Source organism: Gossypium arboreum, chromosome 7 (assembly GCF_025698485.1).
Source record: "Gossypium arboreum isolate Shixiya-1 chromosome 7, ASM2569848v2, whole genome shotgun sequence".
In the NCBI taxonomy this organism is placed as follows: Eukaryota; Viridiplantae; Streptophyta; class Magnoliopsida; order Malvales; family Malvaceae; genus Gossypium; species Gossypium arboreum.
Window position 1 is genome coordinate 16324244 of NC_069076.1, and position 27167 is coordinate 16351410.

The following is a 27167-nucleotide window of genomic DNA, read 5'->3' on the forward strand; positions in this document are numbered from 1 at the left end:
CATCGTGGGTAATCCAAACTAATATATATACTATAGTAATTTGAAGTTACCATTTAGGAAACAATCCAATGTGGCACTTGTCATAAGACCATTTGGCATTTTAATAACTTTTCATTTGAATTTATACTCCAATTCTAAATTCTCAATGTTAAATAATTTTAATATTATTTCATAATACTTATTTTCTAAAATTAAGAAATCCTAAACATATAGTTTAGGCAATTTATGTTTTGTTGAGAAAAATAGTTAGCATAATTTAAAGAATTGATTAAAAATATTAGCATAAATAAATCTTTATTAATCATTATATATACTATAGTATACTATAGTAATATGAGATTATCAAAATAGAAAATAATTCTTATATGGCATAGCTTATAAATCGTTATTTGTAACAATAATAATCTACCAAAATAATTTAAGGTAAATTCTTAATAAAAATATTGTGACAAATTTGAAATAAAAAGTTTATATATTTTGTTAATATCTCCAACATCCAAGTCATTGTATATAAAAAGTATTAGACTATATTTATATAGAAAATGATTATGGGAAAAAAATTCAATTAAAATTAAAATTTGTTTGATATAAAATCTAAAATAAAACTATATATTTTCTAATAATTTTAATAGTACGAGATAATACAATATGACAATATTAACAATATATGTTTCTTACTTCAAAATTAAAAATACATGTTTATATATTTAATTTATTAATTGATTTTAAAAGTATTTATATTTTTTTCAAGAAATCGATACATTTATAATTATTTTATTTTCAATATATCATTCTTTTGTTAAATGAAATCAACATTTTTTTATATAAATACAAGATTATGCATATATCATTAATTATTTTCTAAATCATTAATTAATTTAAACAAAAACTAAAATTATAAAAATATTATAATATTACTACACATAAACAACTCGTGCAACATGCGGAAATCCAAATTAGTAGATATAATATAGCTATGAAGTTACCAATTAGGAAACAATCCAATGTGGCATAATTCTTACACAACAATTTGGCATTAAAATAATTTTCCATGTGTATTTATATTCCAATTTTAAAGATTTAATATTAAATAATTTTATAATCCTTATTTACTAAATATTAAAAAACCCTAAACATGAAATTTAGGTAAAAGAGGTTAGCATATTTAATTTTAAAGAATTGATTAAAAATATTAGCATAAATGATTCTTTTAAAATTTATAATAAATCTCTAATAATTGACTAATAATTTCTTTAGCAATCATTATATATACTATAGCAATATTAGATTACTAAAAAGAAACAATTTTATGTGGTAAATCTTATAAATTGTCATTTGTCACAATAAGAATCTATCATGTGTAACTTGTAATACCCCTAACCTGACCTTATCATCGAGTTTGAGCTACCAGATATTACCGTCATTCCCAGAGTAACAATAAACATTTAATAATCAATCTACACCATAATACATGCATTCAAATTCAAAACATATCATAATTGCATTATATGATCTTGTTTGAGAATTATCCGAGCTTACGAAAGCGCATTTACTAACTTGAGCGTGAAAAAGGACCAAATTGTAATGTTTTCAAAGTTTCTATAGTAGGTATCGATACTTCATATCACACCCAGTCCCCTTAGGGACCCGAATTTAAAGACAAGTCTGGGAGAAAATTGGAAGAAAGAGGGAATTTGAGGATTCAAATAAGACATTTATAAAGACTTTAATGACTGGTTAGGGAATGATTAAAATCCAACATTGGTTTAGTTAGATTAGAACCGATCGGTTTCATCGTGGGAGACATAATAATTAATATTGAGTGTGTAACACCCCAAACCCAGTCTAGACGTTATGGCTGAATCTGGCGATGTCACATGGAATGGGATTTGAAATCAAAATTATCAAGTTAAAACCATTTCTGTTTTTTAGCTTCTATTTATCTCTCGTCAAATCAAAATTATTTCCTCGTTAATTTGATTCGTTTAAAAAACATATTATGTACCGAAAGCTTTTAAAACCGTGATATTTAAAGAAAACCATTCACATTTAGGAAAAACTTTGTGTTTAATTAAATCAAGTTTTCATTGAGTTTTGTAGTTTAAAAGTCCTTGAAATCAGTTAAAATCCAAAACAATGGCAAACAGTCCCAAAAGTTCCAAATTACATCAAAAATACCTCAAAAAACAAATAGGAAATAGAAACCATAAATGAAATTAAAATAGTTCAATAAACATGTGGTCACCGTTGAGTCTTCCGCTGCACCGATCCATCTAAGTTTGGGGATTACCTATACAGGTAAAATAGAAAGGGGTAAGTTTACGTAAACTCAATATGTAATCCCCACAAAAGACATGCATACAGTCAAACAATAGATATCAGTCAAATACAGTCTGGGTTTAAGCCCATTATAGATTCAGATACAGTTTAGGCCTTAGCCCATTCAGATACAGTTTCAGGTATAAATTAGGGCTTTAGCCCATCTTAGGTATAGTATATATACAATAACAGAAATCAATATCCTACCCACCAGCCTCTACACACTATCTCCGACCATCCCTACACACCATGTGGAGTTTAAAACACCCACCCAGCCCTACACGTCAAGTCGTACCGATTACGGCACATATCAGTAATATTACAGCTGAGCTGCTAGATAATAGACATGAAAGCCTTTCAGTACACTTCCTCCAATAATCAATCATCCCACCCCAATGCATATGCAACTAAACATGCTTAATGCAAACATATAGACATACATGCTTACATGCTAAAACTCAGTTATCAGTAATACATACAGATCAATAAACATGCATAAATTTAACATGCTCAATACATATATCATATATTCAGGTCACACGATTTAGGGTTTAAGTAGCGCTTATCAACCCTATAGTAGGTTTACAGTAGACTTGGGTGACCCATGCAACCCTAGGAAACAATTTAGCTAAATGGGCCCACATGCCATTATGGCTTGCCCGTATAGGCCCACACGCCCAGATTGGCCTTGCCCATGTAGATCACATGGCCTGGACCAGATATCACATGCCCGTGGGCTTGTCCGTGTGGGCTCACATGCCTAGATTAGCCTTGCTCGTGTGGACCACACGGCTTGGCCCAGATATCACATGCCCGTGTGGACCCACACGCCTAGTTCGATTTAGCCTGTGTGGCCCACACGGCCACACCCAGGCCATCACATGGTTGTGTCTTACGCACGGCCTGACCTTCGTCGATCACAGGGTCATGTTGTCGCACATGGCCTACCACACTGGCGACCACACACCCGTGTGGTGTCTACAGTGATGTTTTTCGACTTTCACCGAATCCTTTTTTTTTTTTTTGCGTTTAGGGTACACACCTGACACCGATTTGATATAGAAACCACTCCCAAGCCTTTCAAAGCCTATAATCGACCTAACAACACTTGAAAATTAGTCCAAAAACACAATTTGATCAAAAACTCGATACCTACAAAAGTCCAAAACAACGTTCAATGCTTACCCCAACACTCCATACGATTTTACTACAAATCTGCGATAGGAGAACCCTGAACTTCACAATTTGCTACTGCCAAAACTAGGAATAATTCTCCAAACAGCAATTTGAAAAACAAGATTATAAAAGCATTTAACACCACTTATCGAATCAGCGAAATCAGACGGTGTGCGAAAAGGAAACAAATTGAAACAAAATTCAAAAACGAAGAGGAAAAGGGAAACAGAATTTCAGCAAAGAAGCAGAGAACCACGTCAAAAATTTTGGGAAAAGCCATCGAAATTTTTGAAAAAGAAAAATAATGAGGATAATTCCCAACTTCCCACATCGCTCAAATCTCTCCACTAATCCCACGAACAACCACTACTCAGACTTTTCTATCAACCGAAACTCTCAACAAAACACTGAGCAAAAATAAATACCCACGCTCATGCTGGGTTTCGTACACAGAACCTCCAATACACCAGCTCCCTTACCACTTGAACCAGTAGGCTCATTCTAATATGGTTTTGCAAATAATTGAATATAACCTATTGAGCAAGTGAAAGGCTTAAGTAAAAAAAATACCAAAATTAACCAAAGATAGGGCTTGAACTTGGGACCTCTCACATACACCCATAACACTTAACCACTGAAGCAGATACACATTTGCGTCAAATATTTACAGATACAAAAACAAATATTTTGGGGCTTTACAGAGTGGTAGTGTAACATCCCAAAATTTGAGGTTAGAAGTTTTAAGGTTTGTGGTTAAGGTCAGTGAGTGGGTTGAACATTTGGGTTCAATTTTGCATTTTAATGCCAGAATGGGCCTATTGATGTGGTGGTTAGTTGAGTGTTAGTGTATCTCTGGGTCTTCTGTATGAATTCCTGTGAATGTTTTTGATATCTATTTGTTTTCGTGTTGTTTTATTTTATTTTTTTAGAACGGAAGTTAGCTTTAAAATTAAAAACAAGTTTCACGTTCTTTATTTTTTTCTTTTCTGTTTATTTCCTATCATTCTTTTTTCCTTTCTAATTTTAATTGTGTTTGTTTTTGCTTCTTCTGTTTTACGCAATTTATTTATCATTCTGTCAAAGGAGATCGTCCTTGTGTGTTTCTTTTTATCAGAGGTGCTGCTTGATATCATGTTCTAAGGTGTGTGTTCTGAAATAATCTAACTTTGGTTTAGAATTGAGGTGAAATTCGATAATGTCTTCTGTGTTTATGAAATTGATTATTTTAAGTATCATATTATTACTGAATTACGTCAGATTTTGTATATTTTGGCATAATTCTGGGTTACCAAGTGTTGGGAATCGTCTCGACATCAAAATCACAAATTTTAGACTGTTTCGAAGTGGTTTCATGACCATACGGATGGCCACATGGGTGGCTCACATGACTGAGTGAAATTGGGAATTAGGGTTTTTGGGCAAATTTTGGTGCCACACAACCTGGCCACATGGACATGTGTCCCGCACGAGCGTGTGAGATCTCCACATGGTCGTGTCTCTTCTACTCTTTATTTTTGGCATTTTTGGACAGTGAGTTACACGAGCTACTCACACGGACATGTGTCCCCTCCACACGGGCATGTGTGGCCTCCATATGGGTGTGTACACCCCCACATAACCTGGACTCTTCCACACGGCCATGTGGCCCTATTTTACAAAATTTTAGTTTTGAGTCATAAATTGCCCGTTTTATGTTTCTGTGTAATCCAACCCTCGTTCAAGCCTCTATTTAGTTTGGTTCGTATATATAGGTGCATTTATGGGCTTTAATTTTATTACTTGTTTATGTGATAAATACAAGTGTAATCAAATCTGAATCTGTTCAACTGGAAATATTAATGTTCGTTTCTGTATAATGTATGCGTAATGTGTGCATTGTTGCATAACATGAAAATTTTGGGATCTGGTTATGAAGAGAAGGAAGACAGACTTAGCAGTTTTAACTGCGATACTTTTGTATAGCGGTTCACTGCAATATCCTATACGTATATCAGCTCAGCTGTATACAGTTACTTAAGTGGCAAAGTTCCATGTTGTGGTGTGTTAGGTGGATGAACCTATTATGGTTTTATATGGTGTGCATGGTGGACGACCATAGCCCTTATGTGGTGTGCTGGATGGACGAAGTGGTGTTTGGTTGGTGAGGTGGGATTTTGACTTGTGCATCGGTTTGCATTTGAATATACGTTGTTTGTCAAAACATTCTATCTGTTTATTTGAACTTCTGGTTCTTGACAATATAGTTAATGTCAAGTAATTTGATTTGATGATTGCATATGATTGAAAATCATTTCTGTGGTTTGATATTGTATTTGATATACTGATTGAGACTTTTGTAAGTGATATTTTTATGCACATGCTTGTCTGAAGTATTTATTGTGTCACTCCGTCTATTGTCTGTTCATGTTTCAAAATCACACTAAGCTCATGTAGCTCATCTCTGTAGTGTCTTTCCTTTCAGGTACTTTTCGTGTTTTAAAGCCGGACTCGGTGCACCAGAGGTCTCAGATAGATATGGTTTGATTCGGCTTAAGTAAAATTTCACAATTTTTATACGGTAAACTTTAAGTTGGTTTGTAAGATGATTATACAAACTGTAGACTGAACTTTAGAAACTGTGGATTTATTTATGAATGTTTGACATCGGTTTAATATTATTTCAAACATAATGAACAAAAAGGTTTTCTTAGTTTAAATTAAAGTTTTTGTTTCCGCCACTTTTGGTGGCAAATGTAACCTCCAGGATTTGGTCTAAACTTCTAGGCTGGATTTTGGGGCATTACAAGTAGTATAGGTATAACCTCCCAAACCCAGCCTAGACGTTACGGTCGAATATAGAAGTTTACGTTGATCACCGAGGTGGCCAATAAGGTTGAAGGGGCTAAAAACTTCTATACTTATTGTTTTGGAAAGACTTGGGGAAGAGAGTTGTAATTCGTAAAACCTCATTTTGACTTCAAATAATTAATTATGCTAGGTTACACATTTGTAGAATGGCTTTGAAACGCTGGGTTTACTTTTGAAGGCCCATGCCTTAAAACAATTTAGTAATGTGCAGTAGAAACTAAAACACTATAGATATTTACTAAACTTATCGTATTGTATTTTAAGCCAAGTTTACATTTAATCAAGTTACATGCATATAGGGCCTATTAACAATTTCAGAAAAATCTCGTTTATAACATAGTGTAAAATGAAATAAGAGGTCTGAGTTTAAAACAATTTTGATGGTTCAACTTCAGAAATATAAAAAAAAAACTAGCACGTCAATTAAACGTTAAATCAAGTAAAATGCACTGATCTGAGACGTCCTGAGCCGAGCGCAACCCTAGGTTTGTAGGTTACCTAAAAGTGACACTAAGAGGGTGAGCTTATAAAGCCCAGTGTGAGACTAAAGTAAAAATACAGTGATAATAAAGCATACATAAAAAATAAACATATAACACATTGTAGATACGATTAAATATGATGCATGTCATGATTATGTAGATGATGCAAGTCCTACCCATACCATTCGCTACATACCATGAGTTCCCATAACTCATCTACAAACACCAAAACAATGAAAACATATAAGTCACATTCGAGCTGCCAAATATCACGGTTTAACTACCATTAATAATTCATAATGCAAACAAGCTGCCAATATAGTGGACAAGTCGCCAGAACTCCAACAAATCTTTGGGGTGGAGTATCAATGTCATAACTCCAGAATATATAATGTGAATAGAGCCACCAAAACTCCACGGAACTCCTCCGACAACCAAAACAATAACCCAACCCCATGCACATGTGAAATTTCATACATAAATAGTAACATATCATGCTATATAGTCGTGTTTTCAATGAACAAATATATGTATTGTACTCAACGGTGACACTACTTGTGAATGAATAACTTAACCAAGAAGCCTTTATGTGCCTCGTATACTAGCACTAACTGGGTTATAATTCAACAAACAAACTTATCACAAAAACAACATGCTTATGTCGCACATGTACCCCCCAAAAAAATCAGCAACCTACTTCACATGTATGCACAATGTTTGTGCACCAAAAAAAAACGAAAACCAACCCACATATATGGCATTTTACGCACTAAAAACAACAACAACTAGGCTCATATATGCAACATTAAACTCATCTAATAGAAAAATTGCATACATATGCGACATTTACTAAAAAAAATAGCAGCAAATGTTCGTTACAATGGCAAGGTATTTTCATGAAAAATCAACGTTCAAACAGTAGCCCAATTCAGCACAAAATGACAAACAACATCAACGTATTTAATGTAAAATTAGTATACAAACACGACATGGTAACAACAACCACATTAGCATAAAATGGCAGCAACATATGACTTAAGTGTGGCACACACACATATATGATATAACTTAATGAAGTCCCACACCTTAACTATGAAACGGGCAGCAACCAACTAGTAGAAAACGATCTCAACGTGCACGCGCACCTATACACAAAATGTACACGATTAAATTGGACCATTAACACATGAAGTTCAGTACAAGGCAAATGAAAACAATGTTAATTAATACTACTTACACTACATAATGTGGAGTCCGTGAACAGAGTAATAACTGACACACTAGGCGACAATGACGCAGATAGAGTAACAAAATTAACAAAAATGGTATCAACATAGGACTATGATAGATTGTATAGCAATAATATGGAAAAAGTGCAAAAGCAAGGAAAACAAAAATATATATATATATATATATATGAAGGGTGAAAGAAAAGGAAACAAATATAATGAAGGAGAAAAATATATGGAGTTTGGGCAATTTAAGGAGGAAAATGTGGGAGAAAATATGCGATGACTAGTAAAAATTTGAAAATTAAAATAAAAATCTTTTTTTTTTTTGTTTTTAAAAGAAAGTTAAAGAGTCCAACACTTTTTAAAGTTACAAATTTGGCTAACACACAAAAATATTTTTGACCTTTGTACCTAATGAAGTTCAAACTCAAGACTTCAAGGAAATTACACAAACACATAACCATTAGGCCAATTACTCATTCGTGTTTAGAATATGCAAACAAAACATTCTAAGTTTAGGGCATGACAAAAGGTCTATGGAGACCGTGTCGATGTAATATATATAGGAGTGTGTGGAAACAAAATGCCTTTCAATTCTACGCCCTAAATCTTTCTTCCTAAGCATTATCTTCTTCAGTTAGTCTGAAGAAAAGAGGATATAGCTAAAGGAAGTTTTGTCTTCTTGAGCATTGTCTTCTTCAGTCAGTCTTCTTCAGCATTGTCTTTTTAAGTTTAGAAGTAAAAAAGATTGGGAACTAGTAAGTTTCTTTATCCCTTCAAACTTGTGGATTGAAGAAAAAGTAGAGTAAGGATCCTCTAAGCTTTAGTATAATTATAAATTATGGGTTTTTAAAGCTTGAGTGTCTTTAAGATTAACCAATAAAGGGTTGTTATGGTTAGCTTCCAGGATGAAGGAGGCTTTAGCGTTCGTGTAAGCTAAGTTGTTAAGAATAAGAAAGTAAGGTGAATTTTTTTTACCCCATTTTTGAAACAATTAATGATTTCTATTGATTATGTATACTGTGAATGAGTAAAATTTGCATAATATATGGATATCTATTCGATGGTAATTATTGTGCATGAAATAGTTAGAATCACATGTTTTAATAGATGGCGTACTTAGTGTTGACATGTAAGTGAAATAAATGTATCGTATGAGTTAAGACGATGGGTAATATTGATGGGTTAGACGAATTTAGGATTAGGTAAAAGGGAGAAATCGTTAGATACCACCAGACAACATTACAGAATACAAACCATGATAGGTGAAGCTTCAGGCCTTACGGAAGGGGCACTGTTGTGTCCAAGCATCAGTATATAAGATGACAAATAGAGGAATAGATGAAATGTGACGGAAAGAATGAATGAAAGATCATGGCTAGGCCATGGGACCAATCGGAAGCTATAAGCTATAAAATGAGTAAGACCATAGCTGAAAGATGATATGACATCATGACTAAAATGAGTAAAGACTGTGGCTGAAATACCCCATGGCATCATGGTAGATAGGACTAATACCATAGCTAAAAGATGCTATGGCATCATGACTGAAATGAGTAAGACCATGGCTGAAAGAAGCCATGGAGTCATGGTAGACAGGACTAAGACCATAGTTGAAAGACACTATGGTATCCTAGTAGTCTATCGAGACAGTAAACACAAGAAATATAAGGTGTAAGACTATAGTTGGACTATGACAACCCAGGTGGACAGGACTATGACTAAATTGAGTAAGATCATGGCTAAAAGATGCCATGGAATCATGGTAGAGAGGACTAAAACCATAGTTGGAAGATGTTATGGTATCCTAGTAGTCTACCAGGACAATAAACACGGGGAATATAAGGTGTAAGGCTATAGTTGGACTATGGTAACCCAAGTAGTTCGTCGGTATAATAAACACATATGATACTGTGTAAGACCCTCGCTAAAAGATACTAAAATATCATAGGCTGTTCGAAAAGACGTTAAAGACGAGAAGTCAGATAGAACACTAAACATGGGAAAGTCTATTAGGATGCGAGACAAGGGGTAGTTCCCTAGGACATTAAACATAGGGACTGTGGGATATTGATAAACCATAATATATACATATTTTTACCTCATGCTTGGCTTATTTTTGGACGATTTATCATAAGATTTAGTGAATTTGATGCTCCTAATCCTTTAATTTCATGTTTTATACTTAGATGAGCATAGGAAGGTGAAAAGAGCAAGAAACAGGCCAAAAATTAACAAAATGTGCTTATCCCAGTATTTCACACGACCTAGGCACTTTCACACAGCTAAACCACACGCCCGTGTGAGTCATACGGGCAGGCCACAGGCCCGTGTGAGACACACAAGCAGGCCACATGCCCGTTTGTCATGGCTGTGTCAACATTAAATCAGGTCAGAATTGCACACGGCCTAAGCACCTTCACATGGACGTGGCACACGGCCGTGTCCTTATTAAACCCAAGTCTAATTCTATTCGGAAAAAACTAATTTTGGGCTATTTTGGCCATTCCAAAGTCTATTTAAACACCCTAGAAGAGGATCAATGGGGACACGCAAAGTAGAAGGCAGAGAATACTCAAGGATAGCCATTGGAATCAGCTTGGAAGCAGGATCTACTTCAAGACTGAAGATCTCTATTCAATTTCCTTAGAAGTTCTTTGGGTTTCTTTATGTTTTATTGTTTTCCCAATTTTGAGATGTTTTCCATTATTATGAACTAACTCCCTAAATACCTAAGGGAGATAAAACCTAAGACGGATCTTATTACTATTTGAATTATATTATAAATACTTGTTCTTATTCTTAATTTTAAGTTTTAATCCTTACTTTAATATTCCAGGATATTAATTCAAGTTTTGATATGCTTATTCAGTGGAGCAAAAGTCCCTGTTTAAGAGTAGATCTTCCATAATTAAGTGGAGTTACATGCAATCCTAGAGATAAGACAACATAAATCTGCCGGATTAGAGTCAAATCTAATAAGGGAGTCCATAAATCGAGTTAATGCGACAATAGGGGTTTTAATTAGAAAGAGATTTTAATTAATCAACCTAGAGTCAGTTGTTTTTAGTCTCGAGAGAGATATTAACATAAATCAGGGATTTCTATGGATTAAGTAAATAAATCGTCTAATTCAGAAGCAATAAGTAAAGTCTAGGTGGATTCTTCCTTGGGTATTGTCTTCTCCATCTATTGTCCAACAAGTATTTTCTAATTTTTATCTCTGTCATAATCCTAGTCAATTAGATAATTAGTCTTAGTTTAAAACATCCCTTAATTCGTAAGCTAGATAATAAAAAGATAGTAATTACCAATACTTTTAGTCCTTGTGAATACGATATTTCCGGTCTCACCATAACTATACTACTGTTCGATAGGTGCGCTTGCCTTAGTCGAATTTTTAGTTAGTTTAGCGACCATCAAGTTTTTGGCGTCGTTTCAGGGGAACTAAGATATTAGGAACACTTAATTTTTATTACTTTAGCTATTTTTTATTGCAATTTAATTTTGTTTTTATTTTAATTTTTTTTATAATTTTTCTTTTGTTTGCTTCTGGTAGGTGTCTCTAGTTTATGAGTAGGAGGAACCCGTTAGGACTTTTGCTTTTTGACAGAGAGATCGAGAGCACAGCTCGCAGAAATTGAAGAGAAATAAGGCCAAGCCTACAATACATAGAGGAAGAGCGAGAGGATGATATCCATACTACAACTGACGAGATGGCTGATAATTAGAATAATCCACTACCTCCTGTGGTTGCTGCAAATCCAGTAAATCAGAACCCTGCCCCTCGTACTATGTACGACTATACTAAGCCTAATTTAACAGGAACTGAATCGAGTATAGTTAGACCTACTGTTGCTGCAAATAATTTTGAACTGAAACTTAACACGATTCAAATGATACAACAGTTTTTTCAATTTGATGGTTTGCAGGATGGGGATCTAAACACTCATTTAGCAAATTTTCTAGAATTCTGCGACACCTTTAAAATTAATGGCATTTCTGACGATGCCATTCACCTTCAGTTATTTTCCTTTTCATTACGAAATAAGGCTAAATAGTGGTTGAACTCGTTACCACAAGGGTCAATCACTACTTGGGAACAAATGACAAAAAAATTTTTGCTTAAATATTTTTCGCCGGCTAAAACGACAAAATTAAGGAATGATATCTCTTCTTTTGTGAAGATGGATTTAGAAACACTTTATGATGCATAGGAGAGATACAAAGATTTATTGAGAAGGTGCCTTCACCATGGGCTACCTCTTTGGCTACAGGTCTAAACTTTCCACAATGGTTTGAACCTGTAACGCCCCCTAACCCTATACCGTCATCGAAACAGGGTTACGAGACATTACCAGTCAGTACAGTCCAATTCCGGTCATTAATTAAAATAAATATTTACACACATCCTAGTTTTAAGATGTCGTCCCTTTAATAGGCCTTCACGGTCCAATATGAACAGTAAATTCAATTCGGGACTAATTTAGAATCACTACGAATTTTTAGTAAATTTCAAAATTCATACTACATACCGTTGCCAACCATAATTTACTCATTTCATCAATACTTCTACAACCTAAATGACTCTCATAAAACATCCTAGGTACATGCCATTACTAATGCTCAACATACTTTACTTCATTGAATTCGGGATCGGCCTGGGATGCTGATTCAACGGTCTAGCCTTAACTTAACCTGCGCACGGAAACAAACCATACGCTGAGTATACACTCAGTGGTATTTCTATATATATATATTGAACACTTAAACAATTATAAAACATATTAATTTATATATATATATTGAACTATTCAAACTCAATGAGAATTCAAACATTCACTTTCCAACCAATGTTTTGGTCTATTTTAAATTCAAAATCATTTATTATTTTTCAATAGCAATTAATCAATCAAGAATGTTCATTAACTCTCGAACAATTATTTATTCAAGAATATCGGTTATTCAAGAAAATCATATATTCAAGAACAATTAAGTTATTTAGTAATACCATTCATTCAAGGACAATCGGTTATTCAAGAATGATCAATTATTCAAGAATATTCATTATTCAAGAATACTAATATACAAGAATACCAATTATTCGAAATAATCGGTTATTTTATACCTTTATTTACCCTATTAACATGACTCGGACTCGAGACGGATACACGGATCCAACCAACACACCAAGATGGCACATAGTACCTCATCGGCCGGTCAAACAAAGAATAGTAACAATGGCGATGCGGTACACGAGTGCCTCATCGAACAAATCGAACAAGAATAAAATAAAGATCAAGAACAATATCCAACACACAAAGTGCCGAATCGAACTGAATAATAATAATATTTGACACACAAAGTGCCAAATCGGTAACGGTAACAGTAACAATATTCGACACACAAAGTGCCGAATCGGTAATGGTAAGAGTAACAATATTCGACACACGGTCTTTTAATCGGTAATTGATAATAATAATAATATTCGACACACAAAGTGCCGAATCGATAAAGAATAAGAATAATATTCGACACACAAAGTGCCGAATCGGTAACGATAGCGATGGCGAATAAAGAACCAGCACATAAGTGCCTAAAATACGGCACATAAAGTGCTTGATCGGTAAAGCCAATAAATCCCGTACTCTTCCAATCCTATGGCATACCAATTATATCCGACTAGCCCGACAAGTTAATAGGGAATTTAATTCTTATTTCAATTTTACTTAATATTCATATTTATCCCTATTAACAAGACTTGGACTTTGGCAGATATGCGGATTCCAACCAAACACACCAGTATGGCACTCAGTGCCTGAACACTTCCAAATCCTATGGCATGCCAACTATATCCGACTCAGTCCGACTAGTTAATTGGGTATTTAATTCACTTTTCAGTATAGTTTCTATCTTAGTTCAGTATCAATTATAATTCACTTCCTCAATTCAATAATTCTTTCATTAATATACCATTCCAATAATTACATATATTCACACATTTTCACAATCTCATTCAATTCAATATATATATATATCAATTATTCACATTAATTCATAATTTAATACAATTCATAACCATTAATACATTACTAATTTATATCTTGAGTTACAGAATTTTAAATTAAGATCCGTTAATTTTTCCTAAAACTAGACTCACAAATCTTCTTACCATAAAATTTTCAGAATTTTTCATTTAGCCATTAAATACAGTTTATTCTTTAAATTCACCCCTATTCTGTTGTCTGACAGTTTCGACCCTTCTTCACTAAAAATTAATTATCTCATAGTACAAAACTCGGATAATATTCCTGTTGATTTCTCCTGAAAATAGACTCATTAGGGATTCTAAACATATAACTTTAAGCCTCTAATTATTTTTCTTAAATTTTTGGTTATTTTCCAAAGTCAGAATAGGGGAACCCGAATTCATTCTGACCTTATCTTACAAAATTCATTATATCTCATAATTTACAATTCAATTGCTTATACAGTTTCTTCTATAAGAAACTAGACTCAATAAGCTTTAATTTAATATTTTATTCATCCTATAATTCAATTTCTAAAAGTTTTAGTGATTTTTCAAACTTAGACTATTGCTACTGTCCAAAATAGTCTTAGTACAAAATATTGATTTTCTACTTTAATTTCAATTTACTCCTAACTAAATTCACTTACTTTTCTATCTTAATTCATACTTTATTTCTACTCAAATTTTAACCAAACTTAGACATAATTATCTATTTTTCATCATAAAACTATAATTTCGAAATTCTTTCAATTTAGTCCTTAAAGCATAAAACTTATGAATCACTTTATAATTCAATCCTTATTTCATTTCTAACTTGAATTTCTATCAATTTAGCCCTTAATTCATCTTTTTATTCAACTTAATCAACACATAAAAAATCATTAACTTCCTAACTTTTGATATAATTCATGTAGTACTCTTCTCTGGAATTCCATAAACATCAAAATTGTAAGAAAAGGGATCAAATTGACTTACCAATTTAACTTTGAACCTTGAAACCCCAAATTTTCCTTTTTCTTTTTCTTGCTTTCTTTCTCCCTGCTTTCTTCTCTGCTTTCGTTTCAATTTCATTCTGCTTTTTAGTTTATATATAATATAATATAAAACATAAAGTATCTTTATTATATAATAATATAATAATATACTAAACATAAAGAAAATCTTAGATTTTCTTCACGATAAACCGCCTCAATTTATACTTTTGTATAATTGCCTTTTTAATCCTTTTTATTTTCTTTTAATATATAATTCAACTTTCACACTTTATTCAATTTGGTCCTTTTACTTAGTTACTCTTAATTAAATTAAATTCACTTAATTAAACTCTAATTAACCACTCATTTTACTTCGTAAATATTTTTAATATATATTTACGAATCCATTTTTCAGAAACGGAGACCCAAAAATACACTTTTTTGGTAACGGTAAAATTCGGGTCATTACAATTCTCTCCCCCTTAAGAAATTTCGTCCTCGAAATTTGCCTAAAAGAGAGGTGGGGGTTCAGTGATCTCACTGTTTCTTTCGGTTCCCGTATTGTTTCCTCAATATTATGACTTTACCGCTCAGGCTAGTATCTCAACCGGCTCTTTCTCATACGATAAATCAGACCAACTTCTAATATCCTCTATCGTATTAACATGTAAAAGATCTGATTTACATCTTTTGAGCACCAAATCCTGATAATACCCATAAATTTCTTGTAATTTTGGAAGTAAAACCCAATAATATATTACCAGTCTGACTTTTTTTTTTCGAAATTTTACATGGCCCAACAGAACGAGAATTCAATTTCCCTTTTTCATCCCAATCTCAAAGTTTTCTTCCGATGTGAAACTTTAAGAAATACCGCATCACTGGCAAAATGCTCAAAATCCTGACATTTTAAATCTACATACAATTTCTGTCTATCAAAAGTTACTTTCAGTCTGTTTTGAATTACTTGCACTTTTCTTCAATTTCACGAATCAAACAGCTCCCCATATTCTTTTTCAAAAATAGAGATAATTCCAATTCCATATCTTTCTTGAATAACCGACTAGTTTTAGAAAACCTCTTATTTCAAATATATTTTTCACTATCATTTCAGTTACAAAATCTATAGCACATTCAACTTCTTCAATCAACAGTAGTTCGGGCAACTCTTCTGGAAACACATTAGAATTCTCTTGCACTATTGCCATTGATTTAAACCTTAACTTAAATATTTTAATATTCAATACATAAACAAGGTAAATACCATGACCCCTTTCCGGCATATATCTGTGTTGGCATGTTCAATATCACAATAGACAATTAGCTTAATCTTCTCTAATTCAACAAAACATTTCATCATCTTGATCTTGCAACATATTATACTTCTGCTTATAATTTACCACCATATCATGTAGAATTAACCATTCCATTATTGAGATTATATCAAACAAGAAGAACATCAAATCGATCGAAAACAAGAGTATCATTATCAAACAGTTCCTCGCAGATCTTATCACCCATAAATACTAATCAAAAATTTAATGTTTCAATCCAAAAATTTCAGCAAACTCAACAGACAAATCTTTAATAGATACTGAACTTATGTAATCATAGGAATAGTTAAACCAAGATCAATTTAAAATAATCATATTAGTGTCGATAAAGAAGAAAGTACCTGTAATGACATCCGGTAGAGATAAATCTTCTCATATACAATTAACATATACCCTGGCTGATGTTCGGTCTCCAGATTTTACAGTGAAGTCATTTGTCACACTTCGACTTTCACTCGTATTTTTGAGATTACAAGGTAACTTACCTCTGTTAACTACATTACTCGGTCTTGAACTCTGAATAATGTTTTTTTTCAATTTTGTTCAAGCAGTCACTAAGATAATAATCAGGAAAATCATGTCTAACACATATTCCATTCCTTATTCTATATTCTTTAGCTTCTGTCTTCATTTAAACCATCTTCAAACCATTTGTATCATACAGTTTCTATCAGAATATACCCTCTGATATATTTATTTAATCAAACGAATTCCCTTCATACACAGTTGCAGTTATATGATCCTGTTTAAGCTTCAAGAATTCTGTATGTTTCTGATCAAGAAATCTCTAACTGATATATATATATATATTTCTTTCAGAACTCATCTCAAAAAATTTCCAAATAACCCCTTTCTTAATCACAACATAATCAATTTTTCTACCACTGATAACCTAAATCTTTTAACAGAAATATCATACCCTTCTAACATTTAATCGGTGAACAGAACAATTCATTTACAATCCCGATAATATTCTCTAACCAGATTTCAGTTCTTTCAAGATCATTCTCAATTGTAATTCTCAATTCATCCACACTATATATATACATGTACAGATCATTAACAGCAGATAACTTACCCGTTCAGACAAGCTCTATACCTTGAAGCACTTCGGGAACCGAGTAAGAAACAGGAGGGATAGATACTGTAGCAGGTACAATTTCTTCTACTCACTGAAGAACATCAGTTATAATTCTAAATAATTATTTATCATTTCTTTTTCTATTATTTTATCAGTCATTATTCAGTAATTATTTACCCATTAAGTTTATACCCAGTGTTGTTGATTCAGTTTTCATCTAATTCACTAGACTATTCGTATCCAGTACAAATTTCATAATCAATACCATCGATATTTTCCTCTAACATTTTCACTATAAAATAGTACCAAACAAATATATCAGCATCCGATCCCGACTCAATTTCGACTCAATTATGGCATGTACCTCTAGACTCAATTCCGAGCTCGATTTAGTCCGAGAATCGGTTAAACCTGAATAGCTCTGATACCACTAAATGTAACGCCTCTAACCTTATACCGCCATCGAAACAGGTTACGAGACATTACCAACAAGATAAATCCAATTCGGTCATTAATTAAAATAAATATTTACACACATCCTAGTTTTAAGATACCGTCCCTTTAATGGGCCCTCGCGGTCCAATATGAACAGTAAATTCAATTCGGGACTAATTTAGAATCACTACGAATTTTTAGTAAATTTCAAAATTCATACTACATACCGTTGCCAACCATAATTTACTCATTTCATCAATACTTCTACAACCTAAATGACTCTCATAAAACATCCTAGGTACATGCCATTACCAATGCTCAACATACTTTACCTCATTGAATTCGGGATCGGCCTGGGATGCTGATTCAACGGTCTAGCCTTAACTTAACCTGCGCACGGAAACAAACCATACGCTGAGTATACACTCAGTGGTATTTCTATAATCTGAACACTTAAACAATTATAAAACATATTAATTTTTATATATATTGAACTATTCAAACTCAATGAGAATTCAAACATTCACTTTCCAACCAATGTTTTGGTCTATTTTAAATTCAAAATCATTTATTATTTTTCAATAGCAATTAATCAATCAGTAATGTTCATTAACTCTCGTAACAATTATTTATTCAAGAATAAATCGGTTATTCAAGAAAATCGATATTCAAGAATAATTAAGTTATTTAGTAATACCATCCATTCAAGGACAATCGCTTATTCAAGAATGATCAATTATTCAAGAATATTCATTATTCAAGAATATCTAATATACAAGAATATCAATTATTCGAAATAATCGTTATTTTATACCTTTATTTACCCCTATTAACATGACTCGGACTCAGACGGATACACGGATCCAACCAACACACCAGTACGGCACATAGTGCCTCATCGGCCGAAGTCGGAACAATAATAGTAACAGTGGCAGTACGGTACATAGAGTACCTCATCGGAACAAATCCGGAACAGTAGCAGTACAGTAACAATATCCAACACACAAAGTGCTGAATCGGTAACGGTAACGGTAATAGTAACAATATTCGACACACAAAGTGCCAAATCGGTAACGGTAACAGTAACAATATTCGACACACAAAGTGCCAAATCAGTAATGGTAAGAGTAACAATATTCGGCACATAGTGCCGAATCGGTAACGGTAACAGTAACAATATTCGACACACAAAGTGCCGAATCGGTAACAGTAACAGTAACAATATTCGACACACAAAGTGCCGAATCGGTAACAGTAGCAGTAGCGGTAACAGTAACCAGCACATAAGTGCCTAAAATACGGCACATAAAGTGCCTAATCGGTAAAGCCAATAAATCCCGTACTCTTCCAATCCTATGGCATACCAATTATATCCGACTAGCTCGACAAGTTAATAGGGAATTTAATTCTTATTTCAATTTTACTTAATATTCATATTTATCCCTATTAACAAGACTCGGACTTTGGCGGATATGCGGATTCCAACCAAACACATCAGTATGGCACTCAGTGCCTGAACACTTCCAAATCCTATGGCATGCTAACTATATCCGACTCAGTCCGACTAGTTAATAGGGTATTTAATTCACTTTTCAGTATAATTTCTATCTTAGTTCAGTATCAATTATAATTCACTTTCTCAATTTAATAATTCTTTCCTTAATATACCATTCCAATAATTACATATATTCACACATTTTCACAATATCATTCAATTCAATATATATATATATCAATTATTCACATTAATTCATAATTTAATACAATTCATAACCATTAATACATTACTAATTTATATCTTGAGTTACAGAATTTTAAATTAAGATCCGCTAATTTTTCCTAAAACAAGACTCACAAATCTTCTTACCATAAAATTTTTAGAATTTTTCATTTAGCCATTAAATACAGTTTATTCTTTAAATTCACCCCTATTCTGCTGTCTGACAGTTTCGACCCTTCTTCACTAAAAACAATTATCTCACAGTACAGAACTCAGATAATATTCCCGTTGATTTATTCTGAAAATAGACTCATTAGGGATTCTAAACATATAAATTTAAGCCTCTAATTATTTTTCTTAAATTTTTGGTGATTTTCCAAAGTCAGAACAGGGGAACCTGAATTCATTCTGACCTTGTCTCATAGAATTCATTATATCTCATAATTTACAAATCAATTGCTTATACCGTTTCTTCTATAAGAAACTAGACTCAATAAGATTTAATGTAATATTTTATTCATCCTCTAATTCAATTTCTACAATTTTTGGTGATTTTTCAAACATAGACTATTGCTACTGTCCAAAATAGTCTTAGTACAAAATGTTGATTTTCTACTTTAATTTCAATTTAATTCTAACTAAATTCACTTACTTTTCTATCTTAATTCATACTTTATTTCTACTCAATTTTTAACCAAACTTAGACATAATTATCTATTTTTCATCATAAAGCCATAATTTTGAAATTCTTTCAATTTAGTCCTTAAAGCATAAAACTTATGAATCACTTTATAATTCAATCATTATTTCATTTCTAACTTGAATTTCTATCAATTTAGCCCTTAATTCATCTTTTTATTCAACTTAATCAACACATAAAAATTCATTAACTTCCTAACTTTTGATATAATTCATGTAGTACTCTTCTCTAGAATTCCATAAACATCAAAATTGTAAGAAAAGGGATCAAATTGACTTACCAATTTAACTTTGAACCTTGAAACCCCAAATTTTCCTTTTTCTTTTTCTTGCTTTCTTTCTCCCCTGTTTCTTCTCTGTTTCGTTTCAATTTCATTCTGTTTCTTTAGTTTATATATAATATAATATAATATAATATAATATAATATAATATAAAACATAAAGTATCTTTATTATATAATAATATAATAATATAATAATATACTAAACATAAAGAAAATCTTAGATTTTCTTCACGATAAACCGCCTCAATTTATACTTTTGTATAATTGCCTTTTTAATCCTTTTTATTTTCTTTTAATCTATAATTCAACTTTCACACTTTATTCAATTTGGTCCTTTTACTTAGTTACTCTTAATTAAATTAAATTCACTTAATTAAACTCTAATTAACCACTCATTTTACTTCTTAAATATTTTTAATAAATATTTACGAATCCATTTTTTAGAAACGGAGACCCAAAAATACACTTTTTCGGTAACGGTAAAATTCGGTTCATTGCAGAACCCCTCAACTAGATAGGTGGTCTACGCAGCGGCCGATGGAACCTTAAATAACAAAACACCTGAGGAGGCTTATGAATTCATTTAACAGATGTCACTAAATAACTATCAGTGGCAAGTCATGTGAACGAAGCCGACAAAAGCAACCGGTGTTTTCAACCTCGACACGGTCACTATGCTATCAAACCAAGTAGAGCTTTTAAATAAGAAAATTGATGGTCTGTATGGTTCCTCCCAGGTACATCTGGTGATGCAGTGTGATACAAATGGAGGACAGATAAATGATCTAGAATGTCTAGCCTACAACCATAGTACTATGAACGAACAAGTCAACTATATAGGTAACAATATTAGACCACAGAATAATCCCTATAGTAATACTTACAATGCAGGTTGGAGGAACCATCCCAACTTCTCTTAGGGTGATCAAGGCAATCAAAGACCACAACCCCCTCCAGGTTTTCAACCACCTTACTAGGAGGAAAAGAAGCCAAACCTTAAAGAGATGCTAACGAAATTCATCTCAGTGTCAGAAACACGTTTCCAAAACACCAAAACAACGCTTAAAAACAAGCAAGCATCTATTCAAGGGCTTGAAAATCAAATAGGCCAACTGGCTAAGATGATATCAGAGAGACCACAAGGTAGCTTTCCAAGTAACACCGAAACTAATCTAAGAGAACAAATTCATGCCATTACTGTTTGAGATGAAGAAGGGTTAGTTGAACCTGAACCATAACTAAGGCAAGGACTTGTGGCAAGTAAAGGTAAGGTTGAGGTGAACCACAGTGAGCAGAAACTGGTAAGTAGAGAGTATACACCTCGTGTGCCATATCCCAACACAACTAAGAAAGACCACACCAACGAAGAATTTGGTAAATTTCTTAAACTTTTAAAAAAGTTGCATATTAACTTATTGTTTATTAAAGCTCTTTTGCAGATGCCCAACTCAATGAAATTTTTAAAGGAGGTCTTGGCTAATAAACGAAAGTTATATGATGCGTCGCATGTGGAATTAAACGTAGTTTGCTCAGCCATTCTACAAAATAAGCTACCCAAAAAGTTGAAAGATCTAGGCTTACTTGGTAGTTTAAATGTTAACAATGCTTTGGCTGATTTAGGGGTGAGCATTAATGTTATGCCCTATAAAATGTTTAAATAGCTAAGTCTTGTTAAACCCAAACAAACTAGGATGAACATTCAATTAGCTGATAAAACCATTAGATTTCCTAGGGGTATTGTTGAAGATGTGCTTGTAAAAATTGATAAATTTATATTCCCAATTGATTTTGTTGTTTTAGACATAGAAGAGGATAGTGATGTCCCTTTAATTTTAGGACGCCTCTTTTTAGCAACTGCTAGAACTATCATTGATGTTGGTACAAGTGAACTCACACTCCGTGTAGGAGAAAATACGATCACACTCCAAGCTCGTGATTCGGTCAAGACAGCAAGTCATGAAGATGATTCAATAAAACCTATTAATTAGACTAACCATATGGTTCAACCTTCCTTGTAGGAAATACTTCAGAAAAGCATAAACGAGCCATGTTCTAGTACCAACGATGGAATCATCAATGATGAATGAACATTACAAATTGAGGAACTAGATGAATGGCGAACAATAGTTAAGAAAAAACCGAGGATAAAGGATGAACCAAAGCAGTGTCATGATGAACTTAAAGGTGAATCGAATCAACTGAAGGTTGGAGACAAGGTACTGTTAGATGAAGCAGACCCTCGTGTTGCCACTTCTGAACCTAATGGAGCAATCCCTTTCTCAGTACTCAACACTTTCCCATACGGTACAATCGATGTAACTCATTTCAATTTTGGCACTTTTAAGGTAAACAATACTCGTCTAAAACCTTATTTTGATATGATTGATAACAGGAATAAGGAGTTTCAACTCCTCGAGCCACCATAACCATGCAAATATACGGTGAGTCAAGCTTAGACTCTAAATAAGCGCTTCTCGGGAGGCAACCCAAGCATTAAAAACACTAACTAGTTTATTTTATCTATTTTTCATATTTTAATGCAGGTACAGTGACCCATACGGCCAGGACACACTGGCGTGTCCTTGGCCGTGTGGAAACAGGGCTAAAAATTCCCAAGTGTCAACATACACACGACCATAAACTCGAGCCACACGGCCTAGACACATGAGCATGTCCTTGGCTGTGTGAAACCTGGAGCTTAATTTTTCAAATTTTAACAAGTCAGAGGCTAACACGGGAAAGCACCACGGCCATGTGCGAGACACGGTCGGGACACACGGGCGTGGGAGAAATGAAGAATGGACTACATGGCCATGCGACACAGCCATGTGGAAACCTAAGCTATCAAATTCATGATAAACACGGGCTTGAGCATGAGTTACACAAGCGTGTGACACGACCGTGTGGCCCAACACGGGCCTTACACGACCGAGTCCCCTTAAGAACCCTAATCTCTAATCCCTCTTCCTCTTATTGTGTCTTTTTCCTCCTATATTATTCAAACCTTAGCCGCCAACTGTCACCAGCCTTTACACTGACCAGCCACTGCCACTCACCCCGGGTCGACCCCTATCTTCCCCTTGCCACCAAACAGTCCCTCCTATGCACACACGCCCCATGCCCCACAGACCGACCCCCTACTCCCTTCACCCGCAGCAACCAAGAACCGCCCCACCCTCGTCTTTTTTTGAGACACACGGCCTAAATCCAAACCCCCCACGTCCATACCCCCCATGCCCCTAACACCGACCCGACCCCCTAAAGGCGACCGCGCCTCTACACATCCAACCACCTTTCAGTCGGTGTACCATTTTTCCTCTATCCTATTATTTTTTTATTTTATTTTATATTATTTATTTTATTTTACTTATTCTATAATTCACAACCACCAAATACATTAGCAATAGTTCATATATCCTTTAATTTGATTAATTCCTCTAATTGATCAGTAATAATAATTTATCACGTCTTTAACAATTAATTTAGCCATGTCATAATTAATTATTTACATTCATCCAAAATTAAAAATAATAATTTCTATTCATATACAAACTTACCTCGACAAATACAGTTGTAACAACAAAGTTGACAATTAATCCAACCACAACTTTTCCTCGATTTTGATTCGTTCGGCTTGTTTTGTGATCTAAATAATAATATTTCACTCAATTAAACCATTCCATAACTTAAAATAATTAATTTAACTTATAACTCTCATTATTGGGAAATTTTCAAAATTACTCCTAATATTTTAACTTTTATACAATTTAGCCCCTAAATTCAAAACTCCACATTTAACAAAAGTTTGTAACTTATCAAACCAACTAAATTTTTACCCTTTTACATACAGCCCACATTAATTCTAAATTCTCAAATATTCCCTATCAATTCTAATATTTAATCGATTTAATCCTTTAACTAAAAACTAACAAAAATCACTTAATAAACTAATTCTAATCAACAACTAAAACTTCTATTTCATCATTTAACTTCTAAAATAACAAGGATTCATCAATGGCAATATCTCAAATATTTGGCAGATTAAAAACGAAGCTATGGGTTAGCTGGGCCTAGTTGCAACGATATCAAAAACAGAAAAAGACAAGAAATAAACTCAAATTGAACTTACATGCAAATGGGACTTAACCAAACCCTAGAAGCTTCTTCAATTGTGATTTCTTTTTTTCAATTTTAAGTGGTGACCCCTTTTTGGAAGATGATACTATGTTTTATTTACTATCTTTAATTTATCTTTATTAGTTTACAACTTTAACCTTGTTATAATCTTATAATTTCACAAATTAAAATACCTTTAACAGTCCATTTACAATTAATATGGTCCAATTACTATATAAGTCCTTCTTTAATGATTAAACCATTTAATCTTTGTAATAAAATAGTAACTAGATTTTACACCTTTTACGATTTAGTCCTTTTATTTAATTAACTATTTGAACGTTAAAATTTATATTTAATAAAATATTTATGGGCACGGTTTTTAAAAATGAGGTCCTTATACCTCATTTTCTAAAACCACTTGACTTTAGGGTCATACCACTTGAACGTGATTATTTGTTCAAATAACATAAATTGTCAATTCAAAATTTATTTTAATACTTATTTATCTCATAAATATTAAATAATAACATTTACGAACTTACTCGTCAGATTTGTGGCCTCGAAACCACTGTTTCTAACACCACTAAAAAATAGGCTGTTACAAGTCGGCTTAGAGACTCACCTGACAACCATAGATAGCAGCTCAAACTCCAGATCGAACAAAGAACTATAGCAACCATTGCTTATAAAATATAAGAACACCATTAAAACTCATTCGTAACATTTACCATCATCTCAAACTCAGATAACCTTTATATAAAGCCTTAGTTCTTCATCTTACTATTCATGCACTTATTTCAACTTAATCTTTCATAACTTTAACATACGGAGTCACAATACCTTGAGATGGAGTAGTCACTGACAAAGATCCCGATTTTCAACTCCAACTTAGAGAGAAGGTAACACTTTAGATTTTTCTTAAGATTTTCATAGCAGTGCTTCTTGAAAAAGAAAGAAGAAAACTCCCTCTTTCTTTAACCTGATTATCCATTAATGTAATCTGAATCTTTATTGGGACTTGACTAGTTTCATATTGTTACTGAATTGTCTTATCTAAAGGTCTACAACTTCCAAGAAACCTACTTGAGTATCCCTTTATCTTTTAATTATCTTGGTTCACATTCAGTTGGTTCCTAACCAGCTTACCTTACAACTTAACTTGCACAATATTACAATAAAATGGCGCACTCTACTTCCGACGTGAACTCTTACCCTCCATATCGTTTTACTTTACCATTATCCTATTCCAACTAACATAGAAATCTGACATAGAACCTTTGTTAACTCAAACACAAAACTGTATACGCCAACTCTATACGCCAAGAGATGTATTTAGGCGAATACTACTCTGCCAATCATATTACTTTATGACTATACGCCAAACCTTGTACTCGCCAGAATAGGAGCGTTACATGATATATAGAATTAAATATGCTCGGACAAGCAACTTGGTGTGGTGTAGTTCACTTGTGTATCCGAGTCAGTTTTACTAGGGTTCCATCTTGCAAAATGCTATAAATGAAATTGGAAACTTGTAACATAATGAAATGAAATTGGATACCAATTTGAAATTTCATTAAAAAGGACATAACTATAAATGATTCGTCTTTATGCTTTAATTATAGAAATATGTTTGATATGAAACATGAGTACAACCTTACAATTTGTTGATTGAATGTGCTTTTGTGATAGCTTATTGATATGTAATATGACTTTGTATGCTTGATTTACTTGTATTATATAATAAACATGTATATAAACATATGCTCACCTTGTTAATGTTTTGAATGCCATGTTCTAACCAACATTATGCAAACTAAGGTTTGTTATTAAGCCTAAATAATAACAAGGTAAGCATAGTGTTCCCATTTGAATTTATTCAGCATTCTAAATGCTTATTCTTATTGTATCTTTCCCTTATAGATTGTAACCTTGTGGAATTTACGAGCTGGGCCAACGAGAAGCACACACACTATCTAAGACAGTAGAATTATGTTCATTTTGAGTCCAATCCTTATGACATGTATATAAGGATTTAACAGCTCGATTGTTTTTGAAAATGGTGCTTATGTTTGGTTATGGTGGATAAGTTTGATGAATTACTTAATTGATACATGTTTAGTTATGTTCGATGTAACAGCTCGATTTAGGGTCTAGACAGAAAAGTGGTCTCGGGACCACAAATCTGAAGTTGAAAAAATTATTTTATTATTTTTATGAGGATATAGTATGATTTTATTAGTGCATGAAAAATTTGGTGAGCTAATTTTAAGGTTTTCTAACTCAATTTCGAAAAAGGACTAAATCGCATAAAAGGAAAAAGTTTCATTTTAGTACCTAAATGAGTTAAATAGCTAAAGAACTTAAATTGAAGGCTTTTAAAAGGCAATTTCACCCTTTTTGTTAGTGTTGGCCGGCCATGTGAATGATTTTA

The 27167-nt window shown here is 33.1% G+C and overlaps 1 non-coding gene across 1 annotated transcript; it reads right to left on the reverse strand.

Annotated features, from left to right (window-relative positions):
- Window positions 1-12210: 12210 nt before the first annotated feature.
- On the reverse strand, window positions 12211-12317 carry LOC128296029 (small nucleolar RNA R71). Its single transcript, XR_008286577.1, has one exon. It is a non-coding gene; the product is annotated as a small nucleolar RNA R71 (small nucleolar RNA).
- Between the last annotated feature and the right edge of the window lie 14850 nt (window positions 12318-27167).